The sequence below is a fragment of the Primulina eburnea genome, chromosome 17, assembly GCF_022965805.1.
Source record: "Primulina eburnea isolate SZY01 chromosome 17, ASM2296580v1, whole genome shotgun sequence".
NCBI lineage: Eukaryota > Viridiplantae > Streptophyta > Magnoliopsida > Lamiales > Gesneriaceae > Primulina > Primulina eburnea.
This window is the reverse complement of record NC_133117.1, coordinates 6,918,143-6,925,202: the sequence shown is the minus strand read 5'-3', so window position 1 is coordinate 6,925,202 and position 7,060 is coordinate 6,918,143. Positions and strand designations below refer to the sequence as shown.

The 7,060-nt window shown below is 33.8% G+C and overlaps 1 long non-coding RNA gene across 1 annotated transcript; it reads left to right on the top strand.

The window, feature by feature from the left end:
• Positions 1 to 785: 785 nt before the first annotated feature.
• LOC140818241 (uncharacterized) lies at positions 786 to 4,972 on the top strand. Its single transcript, XR_012114930.1, has 2 exons — positions 786 to 1,010; positions 4,480 to 4,972. It is a non-coding gene; the product is annotated as an uncharacterized lncRNA (long non-coding RNA).
• The last annotated feature ends 2,088 nt before the right edge of the window (positions 4,973 to 7,060 follow it).

Genomic DNA, 7,060 nt, shown 5'->3' with positions numbered 1-7,060 from the left:
AAACTTTCTTGCAAGCTTCCCTAGATTTGGTTGATTCCTCTCTTCTCTCCTTCAATTTACGTGAATTGTGTGTGTGTAGGTGTGTGTGTGTGTTTAAGTGTGTGTAAGAATCTTTTAAAAGAATACAAAATGGTTTCCTAAACACTTAATTAATAGTCTTAATTAAGCCTAGCTTTTTTAATAATTAATTACGTCCATTAAGATTAGTAAAATTATTAGGCATCAAATTAAAGATTTAAAAATATCTATTTACAAAAAAAATCCTTTATAAAATATATAAAATCCTTTGCTCCAACTAATTAATTTAAACTTGATCTTAAAAATACAACAATTCTTAAAATATTTAAAATAAATATTTTCTTGAGTAAAAATAAAAATTAATTTTTTAAAACTTTAACATCTTAATCGTCTTCAGTCTTCATTTCGACCAACCACCCATATTTGTCTGAAAATGAAATCAAACAAAATTACACAATTAATCATTTATTCACTCAAGATATATCATTCATGAATCCAAAATCATTTAATTAAAATATTTTAGCAATTTAATAATTTTCATACGTGCGGTCTACTTGGACTGATTTTCGGGCATTACATATATATGTTCGAAACCTTGCATAGCCCTATGCTTTTGGGTATGTTTGATAGCTATAACAACTTCGTATACTAAAATCTGAAAATTATAATAAATAAGAGAAAATGGTAATTAAAAAAGATATTCAACTCTTTTAATAACATTGGAGAGTGAAAACTAAAGAAGAAGGGGAGGTGGGGAGTGGAAAATAAATTAATTTTATCTAGGGACTAAACGTAAAAATAAGTTTGTGTTTGAAATTTCTCTCTAATTTTTCCTTGATTTAAATTGTTTAACAAAATATGCAATTCAATGGATTAAACTTTATTTCTTAATTGAAAGAAGTCAAAGTGTGGACCAGAGACAGGCGAAACCTGTAAGAAAGTCACCGGCCTCAAGGTCAGGAGTCAGCAGGCAAGCATCTACGCTTCTTGAGGTAACCACTAATCTTTAATGGCTGGTTCCGCATTCGCATTGAAACACCTCAAAATTTCGTCGTTAATATCTCTCTGCACGTTATCCACCTTCGTAGCTTCGATCCTGTTACGAACCAACTGAATGAGGCCAACATGATTGATAAAATTCCTGAATGAAACTGTTGTTATAAATTCTTGGAAGTTTGGTTTTTGGCTTTTGCCATTTTGATTGAGGCGATAACATGAGTCCAAGTGCACAAGTGTAAGGGATACCGAGGATAACTTACCCAAGTGCACGAGTATTAGGAATCCAGCAGATTATTCCAAGACCTAAGGAATATTTTATCCCGCATTAACACTACCATTTTTGGTTGCAATAGAATGATTATAGTTGTAACGGATTGATCCTTTCTTTCTTCTCAAGAATATACATTTTTGCGTGTCTTTTTTTGACCTGGTTAAACTCTGGAAACCGTGTTACTGTAATGATTGTTATATTGGATATTAAGCGTTAAAGCCACCTACGATGTAAACCAGTAACCGAGAAGGACTTATGTTATGCCCTGAGCCCCGGGTTGGCTGGGCCGTCCAAGCAAGATCATACACAAATTGGCTCTACTATGAAATATTTAACAAAAGTTACACGATACTCCTTTGCATACCGCTGTAATCCACACATGGGTTTGTCATTCTAATACGTGACAGAATATTACAATCATCGTATGTTGGACCCGTTTCAGAACTTTTCTTAGTTGATCAGCCAGATCTTATGTATGTGGTCGGTTCTGATTCCATTTTGTTAGGGTGGGGACTGTGCAAGCGAGACTTCATATACCAGGCTATGCAACAAAAATGACCAACTAAAGTTGCTAGAAGAATATATTGAGTACACTTATAAACTCATTCATGATGCTACAATATTTCAAAGTTGGATTGGATACTACAAAAGTTGGATTGGATACTACAAAGTACATTGATTTAGATTGAGGTAGTCTGATTGAATTAGACCTATGGAACCTACAAACTGCTATCCCATAGAGTGTGTTAGAGACTCATGATTGTTAAGAGTAAATTCTACTTGACGAATATCCACTATATTGGGTGAGAGTGACAATAAAGAGTGAATTTTCTGTTGGATCCCGGTTTTCTACACGCCCAAACGCAGCGGAAGTTTAAAATTTTTTTATTTTATTTTGGCAATTAAAATATGTTTTGCTTTGGCGTTCGTATGATTTTAACAAAACATACATAGGGTGTTGAAATTTTATACCTTTGGTGAACGATTCACACGGCTCCAACTATTCCGGGGTTAGCGGAGATAGCTCTTGATGAATTCCCTACGAACTTTTTTCAAGGACTCCTTTCTTCTAATCAGGTCCACGACTAGAAGATTTGTTCCTCTTCCAAATAGCACTAGAATATTTGTTAGAGATTAAAAACGAAAGACGGCTCAACTCTCTTTTTCTTGAAAAGTTGGCCAAAAATTTTGGAGGAATTTTTATGTGATTTACATAAATCACATTTTGGAATGGTGGAGGCTACCTTTTATTTTTCTTTATATATTAAAAACAAGAGCTTTTAACCTAAATTCCATAATTATGGATTTAGGTTCCTTAATTAAATCCAATGGACTTTGTTAATTAAATGGACTAGTCAAACTAGTTTAATTAATTATATTAAAGTCCATTAAGAACTTTAATCATTTAATATGTTGGACATGTACTCCTACAAGCCCATTAAACATATATCTCATCATATTTAATTTAATATTTAATAAACTCAACTCTTGAGTTTAATAAATTAAATCCATTATAAATTCAACATTTGAATTTATTATTATAAATTCAACTCCTTGAATTTTATCACCTCCATAATTTAATATTTAATAAACTCAACTTTTGAGTTTAATAAATTAATTCTCAAATTTTATAAATTCAACTCCTCTCCAAATTTTATAAATTCAACTTCTTGACTTTACTATATCATAAATTCAACTCATTGAATTTAATTTCTCAAAATTTAATTATCATAAATTCAACTCCTTGAATTTACTATATCATAATATAAATTCAACTCCTTGAATTTATTCTCTCAACGGGAACAAACGATCCAGTGCTTGTGTGACCCTCAATGGTTCAGGGATACAGCTAGCCGTGGGTTCACAACTCTTTGTGATTCAGGACATAATCTTTTATTCGGGCTTACCCTAGTTAGCCCCATTCTTTTCATCAACACCTTGATCAAGAATGTCAGAACTCATTTCTAATTGCACTCATCGGATCATGGTAAGAGCGTCTATTAGCATCGCCTCATGATCTCCTAGATATCACTGATAGTGCCTGCAAGAACCAGTCGATTATGATTAACGTACAGTACGATCCCTTCATCTCATATATCTCGATCGAATATGCAACCATTAGTTCATCGAGGGTTGCATATTAATTTGATAACTATGTGATAACTATAATAGTGGCATCGCGTGTACTATTTGAGAACTCCTTCTCTAACGTACATCTCATACTCTGGCCAAAGATTCCATGCATTATTATTTCATCAGATCACACAGGATTTCCACATCCGTAGGTGAGCAGTGAATCCCTGACTACAATTCACTGGCTCCTATATGTGACGCAACTGTACACAACGTCGCCACCTGATGACTCTCCTGGAGCCGGTAAAAGAGTCAAAGCACAGCCCTAGCATATAGAGCCTCAGTGTTGTCCCGGGTCGTAAGGACTAATGATGTACAATCATAACCACGGACTTATCCTCTCGATGAATGATAACCACTTGGAAAGTCCAAGAGAGGGTTGTTCGGTATAATCATCATATGACTACCTATCTGCATGTTTGGACATCTCTATGCCCTTACCAAGAAACGCAGTACACAACATCACAGATGCTAGTCTCGAGCTCAAGCGACCTTTATCCATGTTTTAGGCGGCTGAATCGACTCGGAACGAATTTAGAATATGCAGTGTTTACAAATGAGTTTCAACATCGAATTACGATTCATTCGTATTAAAGCATAATCAAGGACTTTATCTATGCTGATTGCATGGGTATACAGATAAAGTATAACGAAACCATTAAAAGTTAAATTATATTAAAATAAAGATTGTTTATTTCACTTTAGTCAATAAAATTCCTAGCCAACCGTTGGCTTGCAAGACATCTACTCTAACACATTCAGATTGATTTCAGGTCCGAGAGATGTTTTTGACATTTAATCATTTATAGTCTTTTTTCTGGCTAACATAACCTTAAATACTTCACACTACAGAACTTTTAAGAACACAGACCGGACCTTGAAACTTCTAGCCAGACTACGCATATAACAACTAAATGATAAATTTTCTTTTTGACCTGAAACCAAAAGTTGGCTCAGTTTGTCATTATATGCGCTCAAAGTGCCTGTTTTTACTTTACTACTACAAAGTCGAGTATATTCTATTATCTTGATGACCCTGCTTTAAATATTCTGCGCAGATTGCATAATCCTCTTGGGTTTAACATACAGTCACCCGATAATTGAAAGGGATATTTCGTAATGGCGAGAGGTTTGATATGGGCAACTGCAGAGGATTTGTCACGAAACCGAGGTAGGGTGCTGATGTTGTATCACCAAATATTGAGGAGCATCAATTCACCTGATTTGCCACTCAACTTAGCAGCAAGGCTAGCGAAAAAAGCCGAGGCTCGAGCCATTTTTCTACTACATTCTGAAGAACGATCCCTTCACAACATTGAAGATCTTATCGGATGTGCAGAGTACGCACTTGGTATCTTAAAAAAAGGTGAAGTCCCCAAAATTATACAATAAATACATATCTTACATTTACACCTCTTTATCTTGTATCGTGTTGGATAATCTTCTGCCTTAACTTCGTGAATAAGGATGTTTGGAGAATTCTTGTGCAGTCTATATTATTGGTTTTATTAATCCGTTGAGTTGCCATAGATTATATGCTGCGATCATCAAGACCGGATTTGTATAATTTTCTGCTTTCAGTCTCCATTCTCCCATTTCTTGAAGAAATCATTCAAGTAAGGCTTCACCATGGGTTTTGCATGGCTGATTCAAAGATTTTGCATTGACTCTGTTCTTTGGAATGATAATACTATACCACTATATTAAAATCTTCAACTAGATTTCAAAATTTTATTGAAGGATATTTTTTATATCGGAGTGAGAGGTCATCTCTTTATTTAGTATGTTTTGAGGGTCTGTCCAAACCTTGATCTTTTTAACTCCATTGACGCAATGGAGCCAAGGATTTTGTGAAAGTGCCAAATGTTTATGAATTAACCGCCCTATTGTCTCTGGTTAGACCATTAATCCAAGGCTAAAACTTGTGTGAGACGGTCTCACGGGTCGAATTTGTGAGACGGATCTCTTATTTGGTATCCATGAAAAAGTATAATTTTTTATAAGAGTATTACTTTTTATTATGAATATGGGTAAGGTTGACCCGTCTCACAAATTAGTATCCGTGAGACGGTCTCACATGAAACCCACTCTTAATCCAATACCGTATGTTTGGAATTGAATATATTTATTTAAGATTGCAATGAATTAGTGAACCACGTGGACAAAAAACCCAACTTGATCTCTAATATTTAACAAAATTCAAACTTCATCCTTTTTCTTTGGACATTCTAAAATTAATCCTTTATCTTTCGAAAATTTTCTCAATTTGGCCCTTCAAGTATAAATATCAGAAAAATACCCTAGGTAACTTTGGTTTAATTATTTTTATAAATAAAATTGTCATGAAAATTGTATCAAAGCCTAGATTTTTATATCGGATATATAACATTATTATTATTATTAGATAACTTATCTTGTTGTGGAGGAGATTTTTCTCAAATTATGAGTTCGAACATACGTTCGAGATTTATTATTTTCAAGATTTATTTTAATATTTTGAAATATTTAAAACAAGGAGATCTAACCTAAGTTAACGATTAGGAGCAACTAAGAACGGATCAAAAAATACTAAATTCCTAAAATAGTCGAGGATTCTTCTAAACTCTAAGGAGATTTTAGAAAAATTCAAAATACGGTACAAAATTATGACAATCAACTATATTATATGCCACAACAAATTGAAAATATCCTCGAATACAAGAAGAAATTCTTGAAGCACTAAAGGATGATGGGGTCGATTAGGAGGATCATCGTTGAGCTACAATAGCTCGATTCTTGAAATATTAAACACCGATTAATTAAATCGATTTTTGTATTCAAACCAAGCGGAAGACACTCAAAATAATCATTCGTAGAAACCGATTAAACATTTTGTAAAGCATTTAAAATATATGCAAGTTGAATGAGAAAAAAAATATTTTGGTTGAAGCATTTTATCAAACACTTTGTATGTAATATTTTGGTATTTGAAGAACACATAAAATACTTCAACAATGCATTTTAAACAGTGGAAATGATAAGTATAAACAAATAGACACGAATTTGTTTATGGATGTTCGGAGACTTCAAATGCTCCTACATCACCCCTTCTTCCCCTCGGGAAGGATCAAAAGACTTTGATTTACACAACACTTTGTACACACCCATTTCAACTTAGGACTTATCTCTTGCCTAATTGAGACTCCTAGAACTCAATATTGCAGGCAGCACCTCACAATCAGCATATTGTTTAATGTCTCATATGCAAATACTACATACACAAGTTTATTGTCTTTGTGCAAGACTCACTCAACTAATTTTTGAAGTTCAACTCTCTTGTATATGTGTGAGTGATTGTGTGTGTGAGGAATTTATCTTTTACAGTATACATCTCAAATGTATCCTCACACAAATGCGTGTGCTCTCAACTAGATGATTTCTTCATGGTAACTGCTCATGCTTTAAATCCTCTTCAAAAGATATTATTTAATCTTCAAGATGTTGTATTTATAGGCCCCGACAATGATATATATGTTAGACACAAGAATACGACCGTTTGGAAAGTTTATGTACTGTTTCTGGAATCGCAACAGTCAAATTCGCGTTGCTAGACTTTTTCTGAGCTTAAACTGGTCAACTGGTTCAGTTCAGCTGGTTCGG